A 27,584-nucleotide genomic window follows, 5' to 3' on the forward strand; every position below is an offset into this window, starting at 1 on the left:
TCGCTTAACCGATCTAAATCTCTTTGCAGCCTCTCTGTTTCCTGCGCACAATCCGCTTTTCCACTAATCTTTGTGTCATCTGCAAATTTTGTTACACGACACTCTGTCCCCTCTTCCAGGTCATCTATGTATATTGTAAACAGTTGTGGTCCAAAAACCGATCCCTGCGGCACACCACTAAACACCGATTTCCAACCCGAAAAGGACCCATTTATCCCGACTCTCTGCTTTCTGTTAGCTTGCCAATCCTCTATCCATGCTAATACATTTCCTATGACTCCGCGTAACTTTATCTTCTGCAGTAACCTTTTGTGTGGCACCTTATCGAAAGACTTTTGGAAATCTAAATACACCATATCCATCGGTACACCTCTATCGAACATGCTCGTTATATCCTCAAAGAATTCCAGTAAATTATTTAAACATGCTTTCCCCTTCCTGAATCCATGTTGCGTCTGCTTGATTGTACTATTCCTATCTAGATGACCCGCTATTTCTTCCTTAATGATAGCTTCAAGCATTTTCCCCACTACAGATGTTAAACTAACCGGCTTATAGTTACCTGCCTTTTGTCCGCCCTCTTTTTTAAACAGAGGCGTTACATTTGCTGCTTTTTAATTCTCTGGTACCTCCCCAGAGTCCAGAGAAATTTGGCAGATTATAACGAATGCATCTGCTCGAAAGTCTGCCATCTCTTTTAATACCCTGGGATGCATTTCACCAGGACCAGGGGACTTGTCTACCTTGAGTCCTATTAGCCTTTCCAGCACTACCCCACTCGTGATAGTGATTATGTCAAGGTCCTTCCTTCCCACATTCACGTGACCAGCAATTTTTGGCAAGGTTTTTGTATCTTCCACTGTGAAGACCGAAGCAAAATAATTGTTTGAGGTCTCAGCCATTTCCACATTTCCCATTATTAAATCCCCCTTCTCATCTTCTAATGGACCAACATTTACTTTCGTCACTCTTTTCCGTTTTATATTTCTGTAAAAGCTTTTACTAACTATTTTTATGTTTTGTGCAAGTTTACCTTCGTAATCTATCTTTCCTTTCTTTATTGCTTTCTTCGTCATTCTTTGCTGTCGTTTAAAATTTTCCCAATCTGCTAGTTTCCCACTAACCTTGGCCACCTTATACGCATTGGTTTTTATTTTGATACTCTCCTTTATTTCCTTGGTTATCCATGGCTGGATATCCCTTCTCTTTCCGCCCTTCATTTTCACTGCAATATATTTTTGTTGAGCACTATGAAAAAGCTCCATAAATGTCCTCCACTGTTCTTCAATTGTGTCACCGTTTAGTCTGTGTTTCCAGTCTACTTTAGCCAACTCTGCCCTCATCCCACTCCAGTCCCCTTTGGCTAAGCATAGTACGCTCCTTTGAGACACTACTTCCTCACCCTCAATACTGTATTACAAATTCAACCATGCTGTGATCACTCATTCTGAGAGGATCTTTTACTGGGAGATCGTTTATTATTCCTGTCTCATTACACAGGACCAGATCTAAGATAGCTTGCTCCCTTGCATGTTCTGTAACATACTGTTCTATGAATTCCTCCTCAAGGCTACCCAGTGCGATTTGATTTGATCAATCGAGTGTAGGTTAAAATCCACCATGATTACTGCCGTTCCTTTTTCACATGCCTCCATTATTCCCTTGGTTATTGCCCGCCCCACCATGAATCTATTATTTCGGGGGCCGATAAACTACGCCCACCAGTGACTTTTTCCCCATACTATCTCTAATCTCCACCCACAATGATTCAAAATTTTTTTCATTGGAGCCAATATCGTCTCCCACAACTGCCCTGATATCATCCTTTATTAACAGAGCTACCCCACCTCATTTCCCTTCTTGTCTATCTTTCTGAATTGTCAGATATCCTTGTATGTTTAATTCCCTGTCCTGGCCAACCTGCAACGTTTCTGTAATGGCCACCAAATCATACCCATTTATGATGATTTGTGCCTTCAACTCATTTACTTTATTTCGAATGCTGCGTGCGGTTAGGTAGAGTGTTTTAATACGAGTTTTTAAACCATGATTTTTAGTTTTGACCCCTCCTGCAGCCCCTTTATATTCATGCATATTGTCCCTTCCTATCACCTTGTCGTTTATACTTACCCCAGTGCTAGTCTGCTCTGTTGCCTCCTGCTTTTTGCATTTTTTCTTGGGGTCCTGTGACCTGAGCTCTCACCCACTCTAACTAGCTCAGAGCCCTCTCCTGGCTTCCGAATACTCCTTGCATTGCGGCACCGAGATTTCATGCTTGCCTTTTTATTACACTTTGACCCTTAAAATGTTGCTGTACATTTGTCTGCTGCAAACTGCAGGTGCCACGTCACTTAATGGATAAGGCATCAACTGTGATGCAAACACTGATGTAATCAGAAAATTGCAAGGTCAAACTCTGCCGTGGTCATTTTGTCAAAACTTGTTCATCTTTATAAAACCAAACCACGTTCGCACTCATTAACTAAAGGTGAGTTCCTCCCAAACAGTGCACTGATCTTGATTAAAAGGCATTTCTTCATGCAGGGTATATTGCTCACTAATTTTTAGAGATAGTTTCCAACAAACCAACAATTATACTATTCATGTTTCCAGTTCGAGCAACAGCTTCGCGTCAATCAGCGTAATAAAGAGCAGTGGAGGGAATTGAGATCAGATTCCAATGAGATCCCCTTGAGTCGATAAAAAAAAGAGCACTTGCAGAGTCGCTGCGTGCAGGGTTCGACCCTGCGCAGGAAAAACCCCATTAGATTTCGAGTCCAACGCCTTAACCACTCGGCCATCGCAGCTACACAGTAGAGCTGCTTTAATAGTCGAATCGTTGGTACAATTTATCAGAGAGACCGCCTGCATGCTTGCACTATTGAATCTCCCAGACGATGTGAAAATTAAATCGTAGAATCACAGAATCTTACAGCAAAGAAGAAAATTTCGGTCAGAACAGAAAGAATTTACATTCCGGGAAAAACTGAACAGTCTGGAGAGCTTCTTTCTCGAAAAAGAAGTGAGATATATTTTTAACATGATGAAGGTATTTGATCGAGTTGATGTGGAGAAAATGTTTGCTATTGTGCAGGAGTTCAGAACGGGAGCTCACTGATAAATTCAGCAGACAATTCAAGAGCAACTTATTTACCAAAGAGTGGTAAGAATGTGGAAGATGCTACAAGAGCAGTATTTGAAGCGAATAGCACAGATTCATTTTAAAGGGATTACCTAAGCACATGACTGAGAAAGCAATAGAACAATATGCTGATAGAATCAAGTGAAGTAGGGTAGTTTGCAGCATTAACTCTAGCATCACCAGTTAGGTGCAATTGTCTGTTTCTGTGATGCAATCTCTACATAACGTTATGTAACACACATGTTAAACAACAACAACTTATGCATAATTAGCACCTTGAAATTTGCGAAACGTCCAAGGCGCTTCACAAGAGTACTATGCGATACAAATTTGACACCGAGCCACTAAATACAAATTAGCGCAGGTGACTAAAGGATTGGTCAACCAGGTATGCTTGATAATGAGGAAGAAAGCTGTACATTGCAGGAAGATATCAAAGAACTGGTCAGGGGTGCAATGGAATTCATCCCGGAGAAGTGTTAGATAATGCAGTTGGGGAGTGCTTATAGGTAAAGCGAATAAACATTAAATGTTAGGACACTAATAAGTGTAGAGGTGCAAATGGCCTTGGAGTGCATGTCCACAGAATCCTTGACGGTAGCAGGGCAGGTAGATAAGATGCTTGTGAAGTATAGACAGAAAGGAAAAGGAGGTGGGCTGGCGTTGCTGGTTAAAGAGGAAATTAATGCAATAATAAGGAGGGACATTAGCTTGGATGATTTGGAAGCAGTATGGGGGGAGCTGCAGAATACCAAATGGCAGAAAACGCTAGTGGGAATTGTGTGCAGACCTCCAAACAGTAGTAGTGAGGTTGGGGACAGCATCAAACAAGTAATAAGGGATGTGTGCAATAAAGGTACAGCAGTTACCATGGGCGACTTTAATCTATATATTGATTGAGCTGACCAAACTGGTAGCAATGCCGTGGAGGACGATTTCCTGGAGTATATTAGGGATGGTGTTCCAGACCAATATGTCGAGGAACCACCAAGAGAGCTGGCCATCGTAGACCAGGTGATGTGTAATGAGAAGGGACTAATTGGCAATCTTGTTGTGCGAGGACCCTTGGGGAAGAGTGACCATAACATGGTAGAATTCTTTATAAGATGGAGAGTGACACAGTTAATTCAGAAAGTAGGGACCTGAACTTTATGAAAGGTAATTTCGATGGTATGAGGCGTGAATAGAATAGAATAGACTCTCAAATGATACTTAAAAGGTTGATGGTGGATAGGAATTGGCAAACATTTAAAGATCACATGGATGAACTTCAACAATTGTACATCACTGTCTGCAGTCAAAATTAAACGGGGAAGATGGCTCAACCGTGGCTAACAAGGGAAATTAAGGATAGCGTTAAATCCAAGGAAGAGTTATATAAATTGACCAGAAAAAGCAGGAAACCTGAGGACTGGGAGAAATTTAGATTTCAGCCAAGGAGGACTAAGGATTTCGTTAAGAGGGGGAACAAAGATTACGAGACGAAGCGTGCCAGAAGCATAACAAATGACTGCCAAAGCTTCTATATATATGTGAAGAGAAAAACATTAGTGAAGTCAAATGTAGGTCCCTTGCAGTCGGATTCATGTGAATTTATAATGGGGAACAAAGAAAAGGCAGACTAATTGAACAAATACTTTGGTTCTGTCTTCACGACGGAAGACACAAATAACCTTCTCGATGTACTAGGGGACCGAGGGTCTAGAGCGAAGGAGAAACTGAAGGATATGCTGATTAGATGGGAAATTGTGTTGGGGAAATTGATGGGATTGAAGGCTGATAAATCCCCGGGACCTGATAATCTGCATCCCAGAAAACTGAAGGAAGCGTCCCGAGAAATAGTGGATGCATTCGTGAACATTTCCCAAGAGTCTATCGATTCTGGATCAGGTCATGGACTGGAGGGTTGGTAATGTAACACCACTTTTTAAAACAAGTGGGAGAGAGAAAATGGGTAATTATAGATCGGTTAGCCTGACATCAGTCGTGGGGAAAATGTTGGAATCAATTATTAAATATGAAATCGCTGCGCATTTGGAAAGCAGTGACAGGGTCGGTCCAAGACAGCATGGATTATGAAGTGAAAATCAAGCATGACGAATCTTCCAGAATTGTCTGAATATGTAACTTGCAGAGTGGACAAGGGAAAACCAATGGATGTGGTGTTTTTGGACTTTCAAAAGGCTTTAGATAAGTTCCCACACAAGAGACTTGTGTGCAAAATCAAAGCACATGGTATTGGGGGTAATGTACTTACGTGGATAGAAACAGAGAAACAAAGAAAATAGGTGCAGGTGTAGGCCATTCGGCCATTCGAGCCTACACTGGCATTCAATCAGATCATGGCTGACCATTCCTTCAGTACCGCTGTCCTGCTGTCTCTCCATACCCCTTGATCTCCTTAACAGTAAGGGCCATATCTAACTCCCTCTTGAATATATCCAATGAACTGGCATCAACAACTCTCTGCGGCAGGGAATTCCACAGGTCAACAATTCTCTGAGTGAAGAAGTTTCTCCTCATCTCAGTCGTAAATGGCCTGCCCCTTATCCTAAGACTATCTCCCCTGGTTCTGGACTTCCCCAATATCGAGAACATTCTTCCCGCATTTAACCTGTCCAGACCTGTCAGAATCTTATATGTTTCTATGAGATCCACTCTCATCCTTCTAAACTCCAGTGAATAAAGGCCCAGTTGATCCAGTCTCTCCTCATATGACAGCCCAGCCATCCCTGGAATCAGTCTTGTGAACATTCGCTGCACTCCCTCAATAGCAAGAACGTCCGTCCTCAGACTCGGAGACCAAAACTTAACACAATATTCCAGTTGAGGCGTCATTAAGCCCTGTATAACTGCAGTAAGACCTCCCTGCTCCTATATTCAAATCCCCTAGCTACGAAAGCCAACATACCATTTGCCTTCTTTACCACCTGCTGTAAATGCATGCCCACTTTCAGTCATTGATGAACCATGACACTCAGGTCTCGCTGCACTCCCATTTTTCTAGTCTGCCACCATTCAGATAATATTTTGCCTTCGTGTTTTTGCCCCCATTTATACAGATTATACTGCATCTGCCATGTATTTGCCCACTCACCTTATCTGTCCACGTCACCCTGCAACCTCTTAGCGTCTTCCTCACAACTCACACCGCCACCCAGTTTAGTGCCATCCACAAACTTGGAGATATTACATTCTATCCCCTTATCCAAATCGTTAATGTATATTGTAAAGAACTGGGGTCCCAGCACTGAGCCCTGCGGCACTCCCCTAGTCACTGCCTGCCATTCTGAAAAAGGACCCGTTTATCCCGACTCTCTGCTTCCTGTCTGCCAACCAGATCTCTATCTACGTCAGTACATACCACCAATACCATGCGTTTTGATTTTATATAACAATCTCTTGTGCGGGACCTCGTCAACAGCCTTTTGAAAGCCCCAAAACACCACATCCACTGGTTCTCCTTGTGCACTCTACTAGTTACATCCTCAAAAAATTTCAGAAGACTCGTCAAGCACGATTTCCCTTTCATAAATCTATGCTGACTCGGTCCGATCCTGTCACTGCTTTCCAAATGGGCACATTAATGATTGATTCCAACATTTTCCCCATTACGGATGTCAGGCTAACCGGTCTATAATTACCCGCTTTGTCTCTCCCTCCATTTTTAAAAAGTGGCGTTACATTAGCTACCCTCCAGTACATAGGAACTGATCCAGAGTCGATAGATTGTTGGAAAATGATCACCAATGCATCTACTATTTCTCGGGCCACTTCCTTAAGTACTCTAACATGCAGAATATCAGGACTCGGGGATTTATCGGCGTTTAATCCCATCAACTTCCCTAACACAATTTCCCACCTAATAAGGATATCTTTCAGTTCCTTATTCTCACTAGACCCACTGTCCCCTAGTACATTCGGAAGGTGATCTGTATCTTCCTTTGTGAAGACAGAACCGAAGTGTCGAGAACTGGTTGGCAGACAGGAAGTAGAGAGTGGGGATAAACGGGTCCTTTTCAGAATGGCCGGCAGTGACTAGTGGAGTGCCTCAGCGCTCAGTGCTGGGACCCCAGCTCTTCACAGAATATATTAATGATTCAGATGAAGGAATTGAGTGTAATATCTCCAGGTTTGCAGATGAAACTAAATTAGCTGGCGGTGTGAGCCGTGAGGAGGACGCTAAGTGGCTGCAGGCTGAGTTGGACAGGTTAGGTGAGTTGGCAAATAAATGGCAGATGCAGTATAATGTTGATAAATGTGCGATTAACCACTTTGATGGCAAAACAACGAAGGCAGAATATTATATGCATGGTGGCAGATTAGGAAAAGGTGAGGTGTAACGAGACATGGGTGTCATGATTCATCAGTCATTGAAAGTTGGCATGCAGGTACAGCAGGCTGTGAAGAAGGCAAATGGTATTTTGGCCTTCATATCTAGGGGATTTGAGTATAGGAGCAGGGTCGTCTTACTGCAGTTGTAAAGGGCATGGGTGAGACCTCACCTGGAATATTGTGTTCTGTTTTATTCTCCTAATCTGAGGAAGGAAGTTCTTGCTATTGATGGAGTGCAGCGAAGTTTCACCAGACTGATTCAAGGGATGGCTAGACTGACATATGAAAAGAGACTGCATCAACTGGGTCATTATACACTGGAGTTTAGAAGGATGAAAGGGTATCTTGTAGAAAGATATAAGATTCCGACGGGACTGGACAGGTTAGATGCGGGAAGAATGTTCAAAATGTTGGGAAAGTCCAGAACCAGGGGACACAGTCTTAGGATAAGGGGTAGGCCATTTAGAACGAAGATGAGGAGAAACATCTTCACTCAAAGAGTTGTTAACCTGTGGAATTCCCTGCTGCAAAGAGTTGTTGATGCCAATTCATTGGATATATGCAACAGGGAGTTATTGTGGCCCTTATGGCTACAAGGATCAAGAGGTAGGGAGGAAACAGGAAAGCGGTACTGAGGGAATGATCAGCCATGATCTTATTCAGTGGTGGTGCAGGCTCGAAGTGTCGAATTGCGTAATGCTGAATCTATTTTCGATGTTTCTATGTTCAGAAGCAACACGCAATACTTGCCTTCATGAGATGAGCCATAGAATATAAGATCGGGGAAGTTATGCTTCAAATGTGTAAAACTCTAGTTGGGCCACCGCTAGATTATTGCATGCTTCTCTGGTCACCGCATTACAGGAATGATCAGACAGCACTCGTGAGCATACAGGTTAGATTTAGGCGGATGGTGAATTTAGCTCTGAGTAAATATTGCATCGGCTGGGTTTGTTTTCTTTGGAACAGAGGAGGCTAAGGGGGTCCGTATTGAAGTGAATAAAATTATCAGTGGCCTTGATCGAGTGCAGAGAAAGGATCTATTTGCCTAAGCAGAGTGGCCAACAACCAGGCGTCATAGATTTAAAGTAATTGGTAGGAGGTTTTCCGGAATTTGAGGTGCACTGTTTTCACCCAGGAGTGGTGAGAGTCTGGAACCCACTCCTGAAAGTGATTTAGAGACAGAAGTCCTCACCACTTTTAAAAGTCCTTGAATGTGCACATCAATTCCAGTAACCTAAAAGGCTATGGATCAAGAGCTGGAAAGTGGCATTAGTCTAGCTAGCTCGGATTTTAGTCGGAATTTAGGTCATGATCCGGTGTTTCGTCGGCACCTCAGTGCATTTTGCAGCAAATCAAAACTTCCGAGAAGGGAAACTGCGTTCCCTGCAATTCCTGCTACACAGCTGGCTTCAATCCCACCCACTTTTCCATTGAGTTCTCTTAGAACCTGCGTCTATTACACAGGAACAAGAGCAAGCCATCGAACATGTTACAGAAGGATAGTAGGATTCGATTAGTCCCTCGAGCCAGTTGCAAAGGACAAGAGGAAATAATTCAGATCCTTGGGCTTTTTATACAAGAATAGTAGAACGCCTTCGGCCGCTCGTACCTGCTGCATAGATGTCGAGGAGGCACCCTTTCCTGTTACACAGAATTAGCTGGAGGCCATTCAGCCGCACTGCACTGTTGCACAGGGAAATGAGGAGGCCATTAACGCCTCAAATCTGTGCCTTCGGAGAGGCAGAAGCCCATCAGTTCCTTGAGCTTGCTCTACAAGAGCTGTATAAGTCCATTTAGATACTAGAACATAGAAACATAGAAAACGGGAGTAGTAATAGTCCATTCGGCCCTTCGAGTCTGCACCACCATTTAATATGATCATTCCTAATCCTCTATCTCAATACCATATTCACGCTTTTCACCCATATCAGTTAATGTGTTTTGTGTCTAGAAATCTATCTCCCTCTTAAATATATTCAGTGACTCAGCATTCACAGCCTTCTGTGGAAGGAAATTCCACAGCTGCACCACTCTCTGAATGAAAAAAAATCTCACCTTCTCCTTCCTAAAGTTCCTACCCCGTATCCTGAGACTGTGACCCTTTGTTATAAACGTCCCAATCAGGTGAATCATCTTCCCCGCATCCAGTCTATTCAACCCTTTCAGAATGGTATACGTTTCAATGAGATCCTCTCTCATTCTTCTAAACTCTACAGAATACAGGCCAAGTCGACCCAATCTCTGCTGATACGTCAGTCCTGCCATCCCAATAATCCATCTGGTGAACCTTCGCTGCACTCCCTCTATGGCAAGTATATACTTTCTTGGGTAACGAAAGCAACACTGCACACAATACTCCAGGCGCGGTCTCACCAAGGCCCTGTAGAACTGTAATAACACATCTTTTCTCATTTACTCACATCCTCTTTTGAATGAAGGCCAACATAACATCTGCCTTCCTAACTGCTTGCAGCACCTGCATGTATGCTTTCAATAGACTATTTTGCAAGGACACCAGGTCCCTCTGCCCATCGATCCTGTTTCCTGTCCATTAAACAATTTTCAATCCATGCTAGTATATTACCCCCAATCATATATGCTTTAATTTTGCACACTACATCTTACATGGGACTTTATCAGAGGCCTTCTAAAAATCCAAATACACTATATCCACTGGTTCTCCCTTTACTTTTCGATCAGCTACATCCTCAAAAACTCGAGTAGGTTGTCAATCATGATTTTCATTTCATGAATTCATGTTGACTTTGTCTAATCCCTTTGGCATTATCTATGTGTTCCGTTATAATATCCTTTACTATAGATTCTCGCATATTTCCTTCAACTGGTGTTCGGCTAACCAGTCTGTAGTTCCTTGTTTTCTCTCTCCCTCCATTTTTAAACAGTTGGGTTACATTTGCCACCGTGCAAACTGCAGGAACTGTTCCTTAATCTATAGATGTTAGGTAGTTGTCAACCAATGCATGCACTATTTCCATTGCAACCTCTTTTAGTACTCTGGGGTGCAGAAAATCAGGCCCTGGCGATTTATCGGCCTTCATTCCCATTAGATTCCTCAGCACTATTTTCTTACAAATAATCATGTCAGTTAATTCCTCTTGCTCACTAGACCTTTGGTTCACAAGCATTTTTGGGATGTTATTTATGTCCTCCGTGAAGACATAACGGAAGTATTTATTTAATTGTCCTGCCATTTCCTTGTTCCACATTATAAATTCCCCCGTTTCTGTCTGTAAATGCCTACATTTGTCTTCACTAATCTTTCCTTTTTACGAACTTGTAGAATCTACTGCAGCGGTTTTTATGTTCCTTGCAAATGCTCTCTTATACTCTATTTCTCGCCTGTCAATCAATCTCTTGGCACATTTTTGCTGAATTCTAATTGTTCCCCATCCTCAGACTTGTACTTTTTCTGGCAACTTTGTATAACTCTTCTTGAATCAAATACTATCCTTAATTTATTTTTTTAACCATGGTTGGGCCAGCATCCTTTTTTTTTACACCAGAAAGGAAAGTATAACTGCCGCAATTGATACATTCGTTCATGAAATGTTAGTCCTTGCCCATCCACCAACATGACGTTTATTGACTCTTCGCAATCTATCATACCACATGCAATAATTGATTCCCCATGCATTCGTAGTTCCCTTTGCTTAGATTTAGGACCATAGATTCTGATTGGGCTACTTCACTTTCCATCTTAATAACGAGTTTAATCGAGTTATTGCCACTCTTCGCTAAAGGACCCCAGACAACTTGACTTTTAATTAACCCCTTCTCATTATACGTGACCCAATCAAGGATATTATGTTCCCTAAGGCACCGCAAAATACTGGGCTAACAAAACAACTGGTACAAACGCCAGGAATTCATCGGCCACGTTATTATTACTTTAATTTATATGTAGTTGAAAGTCACCTTCGATGATGGTAGTAACCTTGTTACATGCAGCTCTAATTTCTTGTTAATGTTATCCTTTACACTACCACAACTGTTTGGAGGCCGATGGGCAACTCACACCAATCTTTTCTGGTCCTTCGTTCTCCTTCGTGCCATCCAACTGAATCTACATCTAGTCTTTCTGAGCCGAATACCTTTCTCATTATTGCGCTGATATCATCCTTTACAACAATACAACACAACCCGCTCTTCCTTTTTGCCTGTCCTTTCTAACTACCGAATATAATTTGATATTCAGTTCCCAACCTTGGTCATCGTGCAACCACATATCTGTAATTGCAACGATATTGCAACTGTTTACATCTGTTTGCGCTGTTAATTCTTCTGTCTTATTACAGATCCTTCGTCCATTCAGATACAATGCTTTTGGATTTGTCTTTTTAACATTATTAGAGATCATCAAATGTTTTTGCACTGTAGCTCGATTTATCTTATCGCTTTTATTCTTGTCAGGATCCTATTTTTTAGTGCACTCTTTTGTTTGAATACATGTCCCTTCTTGACATAATGTGGTTACATTAGAACAATCACTTTCCGGCATTGCTTCATTTTCATTTCTCTTTAGCAGTCTAGATTTCTCTGCATTGCGACCATCCTCCCCACCGCCTCCCCTCCCCCACTCTACTCTCCCCTTAATAGAAGTTGTTGCATAGGACGAGGCATTTCAGACACACAGACCTGTTATACAGGAACAGGTGCAGACTAATCAACCCCTAGAACCTGTTACATAGGATGCGGGGGATGACATTCCGTCCCTCAAACTATTGCACAGGAACAGCCTGAGTCATTCAGCCCCTCTAGCACATTACACAGCCGGAGGCCTGCAGCACTGGACTCGTAATTCAGTGAGAGAAAATCACAGTCCACCAAGAGAATAGGACAATTTAAATTCAATTAAATACATCCAGAATTTTAAAAGTATTAATAATATTGACCATTGACGCAACACATCATCTCGTTCAATAGTCTGCTTTAGTGAAGGAAATCTGCAGTCCTTACTGGTCTTGGCCCAATTGTGGCCTCAGATCCAGAGCAACGTGATTGGCTCTTTACGACCCTCTGAAAAGGCCTTGCGAGAAACTCATTTGCATAAGGTGGTTAACCATCACCTTCACAAGGGCAATTAGGGAAGTGCAATAAAGGCTGCTCCTGCGAGCATTGTCCACATAATAGAATGAATAAAAGAAACAATAGGATCTCGAGATTGTTACAAAGGAAAAAGAAGAACCGCAAGAGAGGTCAGAGAATGTGGAGTCTGGAGACAACTAGATAAATGCATAGCTAGCTGGCTTTAAGACAGAAAGCAGAGAGTAGGGGTAAAAGTTAGCTTTTTAGAGTGGCAGAAGGTGGGTAGTGCTGTTCCACAAGGATCGGTGCTGGGACCATTGTTGTTTACAATTTATATTAAAGACTTAGATCTCGGAATCAAAAACATAATTTCTCAATTTGCGGATGACGCCAAATTAGTTGGATATTCAATACTGAGGATGACTGCAACAAATTCGGTCGCGGGAACCTGTTGCATAGATGAGGAGAAGGCAATGCCAAACCAACGAATCTGTTGCACAGAAATAGTAGGAGGCAATTGAGCCTCTCCAGACTGTTACACAAGAACAGGAGAAGGCAATTAACCGCTTGTTAGCGATGTCAACATGCTTGAATGAATAAAATAAAAAAATAGATTGTTACTTGGTTACATGAAGAGTTGCAAAGTGGGATTAGGCGGGATAGCAATTTTCGGACGGTGCGGACACGCTTGGCCGAAGTGGCCTCCTTCCATGCTGAAAGGTTCTACGAGTCCATGACAAAACATCCCTTTCAAACAGAAACATGATGATTCGGGTCTGACAGGGCATCCGTTTTAGACGGCGGATATTGATCCAGTGGCGATTAAAGTTCATCGACCTGAAACGTTCATTCGGTTTCTCTCTCCGGAGATTCTGCCTCATCTGCTGAGTGTTTACAGATTTTTTTTAGCTCAAATTACGCATCGACACTATTTTACTTTTGTATTGATGCACAATTTGGCGACTCTGCGGCGCAATGGATAGCACGTTGTTTTTCTAATTCTTGGCAAAGTAAACATTCAAAGTTTTTGGGCTCGACTCCCACCAGAGTCAGGATTTGAAACCTGGGCCGCACAGTGAATTTTGCATCAAAGCAATACATCAGAGAAGGCTAACTGTGGTCCCTGCACTTTCTGTTGTGCAAGTAGCTCCAGTCCTTCCCAAGTATCATCTGAATATTTTGCACAGTAACAGATGCAAGCAATCGAGCCTGTTGCACAGGGACAGGTGGAGGCCAATGAGTCACTTAACCCCTCAAACCAATTGCAAAGGGAAGGATGAAACCATTCAGCTTTGTGCACCTGTTTTACAAGAAATGACGAACTCCATTCGGTCGCTCGAAACTGTCGCATAGTTGACCATAAGGCAATGCCAAACCAATGAAGCTGTTGAGCAGAAATAGGAGGATGTCATTGAGCCTCTCCAGTCTGTTGCACAAGGACAGGGGAAGGCCATTAACCCCTCGAGCCTGAGGCATAGGACTGGCGGAAGCCATTCAGCTCCTTGAGACTTATCTATAAGAAAACTAAAAGTCCATTTAGCCATTCGAAAGGCTGAGGATGAGGCATTTGCGGCTCACGAACCTAAAGTTTCTGTGAGATTCCCTCTCATTATTTTGAACTCCAGTGAATACAAGCCCAGTTGAGGCCGTCTTTCTTGATATGTCAGTCCCGCCATCCCGAGAATCAGTCTCGTGAACCTTCGCTGCACTCACTCAATGGCAAGAATGTCCTTAGTCAAGTTAGGAGAACGAAACTGTACACAATACACCAGATGTGGCCTCACCAAGGCCCTGTACAACTGTAGAAACACCTCCCTTCTCTTGTACTCTAATCCCCTCGCTGTGAAGGCCAACATGCCATTTGCTTCCTTAACCACTTGCTGTACCTGCATGCCAACTTCCAATGACAGATATACCATGACACCCAGGTCTCGTTGGACCTGCGCTTTTCAGAATCTGTCAACATTCAGATAATAGTCTGCCTCTCTGTTTTTACCACCAAAGTGGATAACCTCGCATTTATCCACATTATACTTCATCTGCCATGTATTTGCCCTCTCACCTAACTTACCAATTCACTCTGCAGCCTCATAGCATCATCGTCGCAGCTCACACTGCCACCCAACTTAGTATCATCCGCAAATTATGAGATACTACATTTAATCCCCTCGTCTAAATCATTTATGTACAATGTAAACAGCCGGGACGCAGCACACAAACTTGCGGTACTCTACTCGTCACTGACTGCCATTCTGAAAAGTATAATTTACTCCTAAACTTTGCTTCGTGTCTGCCAACCAGTTTGCAATCCACATCAGCACAATACCTCCCAATCCCATATGCTTTAACTTTGCATATTATTCTCTTGTGTGGGACCTTGTCGAAAACCTTCTGAAAGTCCAAATATAACAAATCAACTGGTTCTCCCTTGTGCACTCGACGGAAATATCTTCGAAAAATTCCAGAAGCTTTGTCAAGTATGATTTCGCTTTCACAATTCCATGCTGAATTGGATCTATCCCGTCACCTCTTTCCAAATGCGCTGCTATGACATCCTTAATAATTGATTCCATCATTGTACCTACTACCGATGTCAGGCTGACCGGTCTATAATTCCCTGTTTTCTCTATCCCTCCTTTTTTTAAAGTTGGGTTACATTGGCTACCCTCCACTGCATAGGAACTGATCCAAATCTATGGAATGTTGGAAAATGACTATCAATGCATCCGCTTTTTCCCAGGCCACCTCCTTAAGTACTCTGGGATGCAGTCCATCAGGCCCTGGGAAACTATCGGCCTTCAATCCCATCAATTTCCCCAACACAATTTCCTGACGAATAAGGATATCCCTCAGTTCACTGCTATCAAAACTGTCAAGGAAAGCTGCATCTGCGACAGACAGATTGGTGTGGAGGAGGTCGAGTAGGTTTTTCGCTGTTGTTCAGACAAAGCTAAGGGAGCTACGCACTGTCGGAGTTGCTAACTTGAGGATGAGATTTTAAACCGAGACCCGGTCTGCCCTCCGAGCTGGACAAAAAGCATCTCTAGGCCAGTTTTAGGAATAAGAGCAGGGGTGTTCAGCCAGTGTCCTGAGGCCAATATTTATCCCTCAATCAAAATCTGGTCTCTTTCACATTGTGCTCTCTTGATGGTGCAAATCTGATTTTGCATTCCCTACGTTACAATAGTGACCACTCCTTACATGTCATTCATTTGCTCTGAAGCGCTTTGTGAAATCCTGAGGTGAAAATCGTGGTGGAAATGCTCGGTGTGTTTCTATTACAGCATCTGAAAAAGCCCCATGCGAACAAGGCTGATTAGCTTAGTTGCCTTCAAGCTTTGTGGTAATAATGATAACATCATGGTTTCGATCGTCTTATTGTATATTTATTTTATTTCTGGGGGTGTGGTGCTGGTATATTAGTTTTATTATTTCAGCGCAGTTTAAACATTGAGGAACGGAACTCACACGGGACCTGCAACACTTTGAAGCAATGCTGCAAAACGTTAGATCTGCCGAAATCTTATGGACCTGCGGAGTTATTCCATAATTTAATGAACAATTCCATACGCACAGGAAGATTTTTTCTTCTCGTATTTCAATCAGTGAATGGCTCACTGCCGCCTATTGGTTTGTTGTGAAAAGGAAGCAAATGAAATAAATGCAATTCCCGTGTGTTCGCTCGTTATCACCATTTGTTTGATTTAAACTGCAGAGGGCGTTTGGACGAATTGATAAGGTGTTTTACATCACTGCAAATCCCGATGTTCTCAGAAGATCGCAGGTTCGTGTCATTATCGTCGTCGTTGTATTAAATCTCGTTGAACTTTACGAAGCCAAATCACATTTGCCCAAATCAGCTGACGGTGAATTCCACCTAAACATTGCAGGGCTCTTTGTTAAAATGTATTTGTTTCATGATGCTTTCTATGAATATTCCTCACTGATGTTTGCAAACTGTTTCCTACAAACTAATAACTGTTTAATGCCGATAATATATCAGTTTTTCCAATTCGAACTACTGCTTCGCGTCATTGAACGACAGTACATGGAACGATGATCATATTCTGGTCCAGTGACATCCACAGGGAAACGGTTAAAAAAATAGGTTCGCTGCACAATCGCTGCGAGCAGAGCTTGAATGTGCGCGGGGAAACCCCTTTAAACTTCGAGTTCAATGCCTTAACCACTCGGCCATCGCAGCTGTACAATGGAATTGTTCAATAATCCAATGTTCGGTGCGAAATATCAGAAAAATCGAACCACATGCTTGCACTGTTGTATCTCCCAGTCGATGTGAAAATTAAATCGTCGTATTGTAGATTCTCACAGCACAGAAGGGAGCAATTCGGCAAGACCTGGAAGGATTTACTTATCGGAAAAGACTGAACAAACTGGTGAGCTTTTCAATGGAAAAGACAAGGCAGATACGGACTTTAACATTATGAATGGTTTTGGTCGGGTCGACATAGAGAAAATATTTGCTATTGTACGCGAGTTGAGAAACAGTCGTCTTTCATATAAGCTGTCTCCGATAAATTCAGTAGAGAATTCAAGAGTAATTTCTACCAAAGAGTGGGTAGAATGTGGAAGATGCTACCACAAGAAGTAGTTGCGGCGACTAGCACAGATGCATTTAAGAGGGTGTACCTCAGCACATGTGTGAAAAAGTATTAGAAGAATATGCTGATCGGAGGAAGTGAAGTAGGGCAGGAGGGAGCTCGTGTGCCGCCTGCAAAACCTGTTGGGGAAAATGTTCTCTTGATATGTTGCAGAATCAATACAACATTAAGTAACATCACTTTTAAACATCAACAACAACATGCTCATATAGCGCCTTTAATGTAGTGAAATGACCCAAGGCGCTTCACAGGAGTATTATGCAATAACAAGTTGACGCCGACATGAATATGTAGAAATTAGCGCAGGTGTGAAAAACTAGTATGGTTGATATTGAGGAAGAAATCGGTCGACAGCTGGAAGACAGCAATGAATTGACCACGTGTGCAGGACAATGGCTAATGGAATTCAAGTCGGAGAAGTGTGAGATAATACATTTTTTGAGGACTAATAAGACATAAACATTAAATGGTAGGTGACTGAGAAGGGCAGTTAGGAAAGGGACCTTGGAGGGCATGTCCACAGATCCCTGATAGTAGCAGGCCAGGTAGATAAGGTGGTTAAGAAGCAACACGGAATGATTGCCTTTATTAGCTGAGCCAAAGAGTACAAAAGCGAGGACGTTTTACTTGAACTGTGTAAAATATTAGTTAGGCCACAACTAGAGTACTATGTGCTGTTTTGGTCACCGAATTGCAGGAAATATCTGATTGCTCCCGTGAGCGGACAGAGTCGTTTTTTGAGAATGTTGCCTGGACAGGGCAATTTTGCTATGAGGAAAGATTGGATAGGCAGGGCCTGTTTCCTTTGGAAGAGAGGAGCCTGAGAGTGGACCTTACTGAAGTGTATAAAATTATGAGTGGACAATGTAGTGTGCATAGGACGGATTTATTTCCCATATCAGAAATATCAACAACCAGAAGGCATTGATTTAAAGTCATTGTTGGGAGGCTGGAGGGGAAATGAGATGAAATGCTTTCAACCAGATGGTGCTGGTGTTCTGAACATCACTGCCTGAAAGGATGGTAGAAGCAGAAGCCATCAACCAATTTACAAATGACTTCGATGTGCTCTTGAAGCGCCATAATCTACAGGGATATGGACCAAGAGCTGCAACGTGTGATTCGACTGGATAGCTCTTTGATGGACTGAGCGGAAACGATGAGCTGAAATGACCTCCTTCCGTTCTGTAAATAGCTATGAATCTCTGAGAGGACGAGGTGAAGTCGGGTAAAAGGGGGCTCGTGTGGAGCATTAACTCTGGTAAATCCAGTTTTATAAATGGTCCCTTTCTGCGGCGCAAACTATATAACATTTGGAAAGACACCTTTGATTCAACAACAGGAAATTGTATTTCTACAGCACCTTTAATGTAGTAAAACGTCCCAAGGCACCTCACAAGAGTATTATGGGATAATAATTTGACTGCGTTCCGCATAAGTGGAAATTAGTGCAGTGGACTAAAAGTGTGGACAAACAGTTATGGCTTATAATGATCAAAAAGCTGTAGACTGCAGGAAGATATCAATGAACTGTTCAGGCATGCTGAAAAGAGGCTAATGGAATTCAATCTGCAAAGTGTGAGGTATTCAATTTGGGGAGTGCTAATAAGGCAAGGGAATACACATTAAATGGTAAGTCACTGAGTTGTGCAGAGAAGCAAAGGGGTCTTCGAGGGCAGTTCCACCGATCCCTGTCGGTAGCGACTATGGATATAAAGTGTTTAAGAAGCACCACGGAATACTTGCCTTTATTAGCTGAGCTATAGAATACAAGAGCGGGGAAGTTAAGCTTGAATTTTATAAAACTCTAGTTGGGGCACAACTGGAGCACTACATGCTGTTCTGGTCAGCGCATTACAGGAACAATCTAATTGTACTCGTGAGTGTAGGGTGTTGATTTTCGTTGATGTTACCGGGAATGGATAATTTAGCTCTGAGTAAAGATTGCATCGGCTGTAGTTGTTGCCTTTGGCACAGAGGAGGCTGAGAGGGGACCTTAATGAAGTGAATAAAATTATGAGTTGCCTCGATAGAGTGCATTGATAGGATATAAATCCCTTACAAGTGGTTAACAACCAGGGGGCACAGATTTAACCTAATTGGTAGGAGGGTAGAGCGGATTTAAGGGGAAATGTTTTCATACAGAGGGTGGTGGGGGTCAGGAACTCACTGCCTGAAAGGATGGGAGAGGTAGAAGCCCTCACCACATTTAAAAATTAGATGGATGTGCACTTGACGGTGTGTAATCTTCTTGGCTAAGGAACAAGAATTGGAAAATGGGATTCGGCTGGATAGCTATTTTCAGACGGGTCGCAGATGGTGGGCTGAAATGGCCTCCGTCCGTGGTGTAAATTTCTATGAGTCTCTGACAGCACGTCATTTTAAAATAGACACAGAATGATCCAGAACTGACGGCACATCCCGTTCAAACAGACACAGAATAATCGAGTTGCGATGAAAGTTCGTCGACCTGAAACTTGAAAATTGTTTCTCTCTCCGCAGATTATTCCTGGTCGACTTAAGTGTTTTCAGCTTTTTCTGTTTTTATTTAAAATTTCGATATCAACACTATTTTACTTTTGTATTCGTTTAGCTCTCGGCGGCTCTGTGGCGCAATGGATAGCGCATTGGACTTCTAGTGAAGAGTTTAATAAAGTGTTCAAAGGTTGGGGGTTCGAGTCCCACCAGGCTCGGATTTTGCGTCAGGCTTTCCTGTTTACTGGGCCGCACAATGCATTTTGCAGCATATGAACAATTCAGAGAAGGAAAGTGCTGCCCGAGCACTTCTTCTTACAAAAGTGGCTCCAATCCCACCCTGTTTTCCTCTGCGTTCTCTTAGCGCCCTGAATCGATTACACAGAAGCAGGAGCAGGCCGTCGAGATTGCAACACATGGACAGCAGGAGTTTATTAACCCCCCAAGCTAGTTGTAATGTACATGAGAAAGCCATTTCGCTCCTGGAAACTGATATACAGGGACAGTAGGAGGGAAGTAACTCTTCGGGATTGAGCCAGATGGGAGACATAAGTCATCCAGCTTTTTGAGCATGTTGTACAAGAAGATTCGAAGCACATTTACCCCTCGAAACATTTGCATAGAAAGAGTACGAGGCATTTCAGACCCACGAACCTGTTATACTGGAACAGGAGGATTCATCAAGCACATTACACAGGCGGGGTCCAATCATAAAAGCATGATGTTTATTTTAATGAAAGAGTAATCCAGAGAGAGGAATTCACCGCCCAACATGAAAGCAGTGAAATTTAAATTCAATTACATAAAGCTAGAAATTTAAAAAGTATCAGTAATGGTGACCATTTTCGGAACACACCCATATGGTTTACTAGTCTGCTTTAGGGTTGGAAAGCTGCTGTCCTTACCGGTGCAGGCCTATATGCGACTGCAAAACCACAGCAACGTAGTTTACACTTAACTGCCCTCGAAAATGGCCCCGTGAGTTACTAAGTTACATGTGCTGGCTCACCACGATCTTCACAAGGGCAACTAGAGATGAACAACAGATGCTGCCCTCATTAATGTTGCCCATATGCATGAATTTATAAAATAAACAATAGAACCTCTAGTTTGTTAGACAGGAGAAAAAAATGCCTCAAGCTAGGTCAGCGAATGCGGAGTCAGGAGAAAACTAGATGAATGGATAAATAACTGACTTCAAGACAGAAAGCCGAGAGTAGTGGTAAAAAATAGCTTTTCATGTGGCAGATGTTGCGTAGTGGTGTTCCACAAGATCGGTGCTGGAATAACTCTTGTTCACAATTTCTATTAAAGATTTAAACCTGCAAATCAAAAACAACAATTTCAAAACGTTGCAGATGACACCGAATCAGGTGAATGCTCAATTCTGAGAAGGACTGCAACAAACTAAACGAGGACATATGCAATCTTCCAGAATGGGCATTTAATTGGCAAAATGAATTTCAAACCACATAAATGTGAGGTAACACACTTTGGTAGGGGGAATTGGGAAGAATTGGAGTGTGCCAGTCTGGGGGGAATAGAGGAACAAAGGAATTTCGGAGTAAAAATACACAAAACTCTAAAAGTTACAACACATGTTATCAACCCAATAAAAAAGCAAACCAAGCACGATGATTTATTTCTTGATATATTGAATTGAAATGTAGCAAAGTTATGCTAAACTTGTATTTAACATTGGGTAAACAAAACTTAGGGTACTGCTAACAGTTCTGGTCGCCAGATTATAAAAAGGAAATAGAGGCATTGCAGATTTTGCAGGGCAGAGTTAGAACGATGGTACCAGAACAGACGGCGTATTTATATCAGGAAAGAATGAACAGACTAGTCTTTTTTCTCTTGCAAAAGGAAGGCTGTGGGATCAGCCTCTTTAACAGATATTGGGAGAGTGAGGGATGTGCTGTGCCATAAAGTTACATATTGTGAGGAATAAAATTCAGCTGGTGCTGATGTCCGACAGTACCTCATGGATACCCAGTTTTCAGCTGCTGGATCTGTTCTGAATCTATTCCATTTAGCACGGTGGTAGTGCGAGAGTACACGTTGCAGAGTGTCCTCCGTTTGAAGACAGGACTTTGTATCCAAAAGTACTGTGCTGTGTTCACTCCTACCAAGATTGCCATGGACAAATGTATCTTCGACAGACAGGTTGTTGAGGAGGAGGTCAAGTCGAATTTTCACTATCGGAGTGGCAGCAGTAAGGGAACACTGCTGTTTTTCGGATGAGATCTTAAACCCAGGCCCGAGCTGGACCTAAAAATTTCCAGCCCACTGTTCCTAAGAAAAGCAGGAGAGTTCACCCCAGTGTCCTGTGGCCAATATATATCACTCAACCAACATCTGGTCATTATGACATCGTGCTTTCTTGCTAGTGTAAATCTGTTTTTATATTTCCTACATTAGAACAGTGGCCACACTTTAAAAGTATTTAACTGGCTCTGTAACGCTTTGAGAAATCCTGATATGACAAGAGCTGTAGAAATGCTGTTTTTTTCTTTTATAGCCGATACAAGTGCAAGGTAACATGGCGGGTTAGCTTGGTTGGTTTAAGTGTGGCGTTGATAACTACAAGGCCGCGTGTTTTAACCCTGTTGATGCCTTTAGTTGTTATTTTTTGGGGACGGGAAGGGCGTTGCGAGTATCTTAGCTTTATTATTTTAGAGCAGCTTAAACATTTAGTAATGAAACTCACACAGTTACTGCAATAATTTGAAACAATGCAGCAAAATCGTGTTTCTGCCGAGATACATGGAACTGCGGAATTTTTCCAGCATTTAAAGGAAAATTATCTCCTTTATTTTGGGACTTTTCGTAATTCAATCAGTGAATGGCTCAATGCCTCTGAATGGTTTGCAGTTCAATGTACGGAACTGAAATATATATTTTCCAGTTTGTAATCGCTCATTCTGAGCATTATTCTGCTGCAAACTGCAGGGTCACGGAACTTGATGGATAAAGCCTCTGACTTTGGCACGAAACCTGATGTTATCAGAAGAATGCAGGTTTTAGTCCTGTTGTGGTCGTTTTTGTCAAATCATCAGCTGAAGATGATTTCCACCTCAACCTTGCAGGGCTCTTTTTCGAAAGGCATTATTTTCATTTTGTTTATATTTTTCAATGATCTTTGCAACAATCATCAATTTTGAACATGCTCAGTGTCAAATAATCAGTTTGCGCTAGAATCGCTGAGCGCAGGGATCGAACCTGCACGGCGAAATCCCATTCGATTTTAAGTCTAACGCCGAAGCCACTTGGTCATTGCAGCTATACAATATGCTTCAATTAATTGTCAAGTGTTCGGAGCTAAATATCAGACAATTGGCATGCATGCTTGTCCTGTTGCATGTCTCAATCGATGAGAAATATTAAATTGTAGAATTATAGAATCACACAGCACAAAAGGAAGCAATTAGCCCAGAACTTAAAATATTTACTTATGGGGACAGACTCAACTGACTGGGGAGCTTTCTCTGGAAAAGACCAGGCAGGTATCTTTACCTTTATGACGCGGTTTGATAGTGTCGACAAGGAGAAACTATTTGCTCCGATGCAGGATTTCAGAATAAAGATCATAAATATAAGATTGTCACCGATAAATTCAGTTGGCAATTCAAGAGTAATTTCTTTACAAAGAGTGGGTAGGATGTAGAAGATGACACCACGAGCAGGAATTGATGCGACTAGCACAGATTCATTAAAGGCGCAGCTAGCTAAGCACATGAATGAGAAAGGAATAGAAGGATATGCTATAGGATGAGGTGAATGTGGCTAGTGTGGAGCATTAACTCTGGAGAAACCAGTTGGGGAAAATTTTCTATTTCTGTGATGCAATTTCTACATAAAATTATGCGTCACACCTTTTAAACAACTACATCCAGTTGTATTAATATAACACCTTTAATGTAGTGAAATGTCCCAAGGCACTTCACAAGAATATTATGCAACACAAATTCGACACTGAGCCACATAATTAGAAATTAGTGCAGGTGATGAAAAGCTTGGTCAAAAAGTTATGGTTGATAATGAGGAAGAAAGCTGTAGACTTGCAGGAACATATCAATGAACTGATCAGGTGAGAAGAAGAGTGGCTCATGGAGTTCAACCCGGAGGAGTATGAGCTCATGCATTTGGGGAGATCTAATAAGGCAAGGGAGTACACATTAAATGGGAGGACGTTGGAGTCCATGTCTACTGATCTTTGACGGTAACAGGCCAGGGAAATAACTTAAATAAGAAGCAAAACAGTATGCTTGCCTTTATTAGTCGAGACATAGAATACAAGATCGGGGAAGTTACACGTGAACTGTGTAAAGCACCAGTTAGGCCACAGCTAAAGTACTGCGTGCTTTTCTGAACACCGCAGTACAGGAATGATCTGATTGCACTCATGAGTTACAGTGTCGGTTTACGAGAATGTTGCCTGGACTGAAGATGGTAGTTGTGTGAATCGATTGGATGGGCTGGGGTTGTTTTCTTTGGAAAAGTGGAGGCAGAGGAGGGACCGTATTGAAGTTTATAAAATTATCAGTGGCCTAGATAGAGTGCGTAGGAAGGATTTATTTCCCTTTGCAGGGTTGGAACAATAAATGGGACATAGACCTAACGTAATTGGTAGGATTGTCGAGGGGATTTGAGGGGGAATGTTTCCACGTGATGGTGGTGGGTATCTGGAACTCATTGCCAGAAAGGAATGATAGAGGCAGAAGCCGTCGCCACATTTAAAATTACTTGGATATACACGTGAAGTTCAGTAACCGACAAAGTTACAGACCGAGAACTGGGCAGTGGGAATAGGCTAGCGAGCTCTTTATTGGACGTCACGGACACGATGGGTTGATATGGCCTCCTTCCGTGCTGTAAATTACTATGCTCTATGAAAACACAATTGTCTCAAACAGACAGAGATTGATACACTACTGAAAGCACTTCCCTTTTAAACGAACACACAATGTTTCTGCTCTGACACCACATCTCTTATAAACAAACCAGTTGCGATGAAAGTCCATTGACCTGAAACTTTAACACTATTTCTCTGTCCGCAGATTATGCCTGATCTGCTGAGTGCTTGCAGAGTTTTCTGTTTTTAGTTCAGATTGCCGGCATCAATACTATGTTACTTTTGTATTGCTGCAATATATGGCAGCTCTGTGGCGCAATTGATAGCGCATTGGACTTCTAATCAATGGCATATAAGGCGCTCAAATTTGTTGTATCGAGTCCCACCAAAATAATTTATTCTATGAGTTCTCTTGGCACTTTGAGCATGTTATACAGGAGCAAGCAATCGAGCCTGTTCCACAGGAATTGGTGAAGTCCATTAATCTTTATTGCCGCTTACAAAGGACAGGAGGAAGGCAATCAGCTGCTTGTGTCTGTTATATAAGAACAGTCGAAATCCATTCGGTCGCTCGGAGCAGTTGTATAGCAATGGTAAACCTTTCACCTGTGCATAAGGGCAGGAGGTGTATATTAACCACTCGAGCTTGAGGCACAGGCCAGGCGGAATCAGTTCAGCTGCATAGGCCTGTTCTACAAGAGGAGAAGAAGTCCATTTAATCAGTTGAATCTGTTGCATCGGAAAAGGAGGAATTATTCAGCCGCCAACCCCTCTAGTACATTATACATTCAGAGGACAATCATAGCAGCATGATGGTTATGTCGCTGGACTAATAATGCACAGATGAAATCACAGCCCACCACGAGAGCAGGGGAATTTAAATTTAATTAAATAAATCGAGAATTTTAAAACAAACCCATCTGGCTCATTAATCTCCATTCGGGAAGGAAAGCTGCAGTCCTGAAAGGTGGGGCCTATATGTGACTCTTTAACCACAGCAATGTGGTTGACTCTTCACGGTCCTCTGAAATGGCTGCGCGAGCCACTCAATATCAAAAGGTGGCTCACCACCACTTCACAACGGCAATTAGAGATGGGCAACAAATGGCGATGACCACATGCATGAATGATTATAAGAAAATTTAGAAAGCAGCGAGTGTGAGAAAAAGCTAGTTTTTCATAGCGGCAAAATGTGTGTATTTGTGCTCCACAAAGAATCGAGTCTGCGACTACTGTTGTTCACCATTTATATGAACGATTTAGAACTAGGAATCAAAAACAAAATTTCTAAATTTGCGGATGACACCAAATTAGGGAGTGGGATAGTTAATACTGAGGACGACTGCAACAAATTTAAGAAGGACGTTAATATTTTGCAGAATGCGCAGATAATTGGCAAATTAATTGCTAACTCTATAAATGTGCGGTATTACATTTTGGAAGGGGAATGGGGAGGTCACTTATTATTTGGCGGGGGGGGGGGGCGGGGTGGTGGCACAGTCTAGTTGCCGCAGAGGAACAAGGGGAACGTAAAGTACAATTACACAAAACTGTAAAGTTACGACACAGGTTAGCAAGGCCATACAAAAGCAAAGCAACCTATAGGATTTATTTCTTGACGTACAAAATTGTAAAGTGACGAGGTTATTCTAAAACTGTGTCGAACGTCAGTTTGGCCACACGTAGAGGACTGTGTACTGTTCTGGTCGCCATATTATCAACACGGAATAGAGGCATTGCAGAGGATGCACAGAAGATTTACAAGGATAATACCAGAAGAGCCAGCGGATCAATATCAGAGTAAGATCAACAGGCTGGCTCATTTTCCCTTGAACGGTGGTGACCTAATCGAGAGATTTAACGTTATGAAAGGTGTTGATGATGCATACAATAGGAATGATCCACTTGTCTCTAAGAATATAGCCAGAGGCCATCATTATAAGATTGTCACCATTAAATCAGATGGGGAATTGAGAAGAAACTCATAATCCCAAAGCAGGGTGACATTGTGGAACTCGCTACTACAGGGAGTGGTTTAAAGGAATAGCATCATTGCATTTAAGGAGATGCAAGACAAGTATTTTCAGTAGAAGGGAAAAGTGGGTTCAGCTGACAGATTTAGATGAGGAAAGACGAGATGAGGCTCCTGTGCAGCATACCGACTGGCTGAGTCGAATGGCCTCTGCATGTGCCTTTTCTGCGAAATAATCCAATGTAATCCTAAGTGAGTTTATCGCGCATGAACTGGAACAAGCCATACAGAACCTTAAATCTTTGACACAGGAGCAGGCTCTCATCCCCTCAAACATGTCCAATAGGAACAGGAGGCAGCCATTCAGCTTTTTAGGCATCTTACATAAGAAAATAAGGCGGGTGTTTCAGCATCTTCCAGACAGGTTTTGGAATAGGGAAACGTTATTCAGCCCCTCGATACTGTTGTATAGGAACAGGAGGAGGCCATTGATACCATATAGTTTGTTTCACTGGAAAAGCAGTCGGACATTCAAAATCTCGAGCCTGTTATATAGGAAAAGGAGAAGGATATACAGCACATAGAGGCAGGTTACACAAGAACAGGAGAAGTTCATTCAGCCACTCAAGCCTGTTGCATAGGCGCTGAAGGAGGCCATTCATCCCGTTGGCCACGTTACACAGTTGCGGGATGAAACTTAGTGCACGGCAGCACAGTGGTAATGTTACTGTATTTGTATTTCAGAGATATAAGTACAAATCCAACCATGGCGGCTGGGGTATTTAATTCAGTTCATTAAACAATTCTGGAATTAAAAAGTCGTTATCCTGCCTTTACTCATGCAACTTGATCAGCATAATGCTCTATTCCCTTCTCCCTCAAATGCTTAACTAACCCACCCGTTAAATGTATCTACACTATTTGCTTCAAGCACTCCCTGTGGTAACGAGTTCCACATTTTTACCACTATCTGCGTAAATAATTTGTATTTGACTTTGCGGTGACTATCTTATATTGATGCCCTCTGGTTTTGTTCCAAACCACAACTGGAAATACGCTCACTGTAATTGCTCAGTCCAAGTATTTGATAATTTTAAGAGCTTTAGTCGGTCAACCTCAGCCTTCTCTTTT

General features: G+C 42.3%; 1 non-coding gene across 1 annotated transcript; it reads right to left on the reverse strand.

Annotated features, from left to right (window-relative positions):
- Nucleotides 1-2,724: 2,724 nt before the first annotated feature.
- Nucleotides 2,725-2,807, reverse strand: trnas-cga (transfer RNA serine (anticodon CGA)). Its single transcript has one exon. It is a non-coding gene; the product is annotated as a tRNA-Ser (tRNA).
- Nucleotides 2,808-27,584: the final 24,777 nt, after the last annotated feature.

This window comes from Pristiophorus japonicus, unplaced genomic scaffold, assembly GCF_044704955.1.
Source record: "Pristiophorus japonicus isolate sPriJap1 unplaced genomic scaffold, sPriJap1.hap1 HAP1_SCAFFOLD_29, whole genome shotgun sequence".
Classification (NCBI taxonomy): Eukaryota; Metazoa; Chordata; class Chondrichthyes; family Pristiophoridae; genus Pristiophorus; species Pristiophorus japonicus.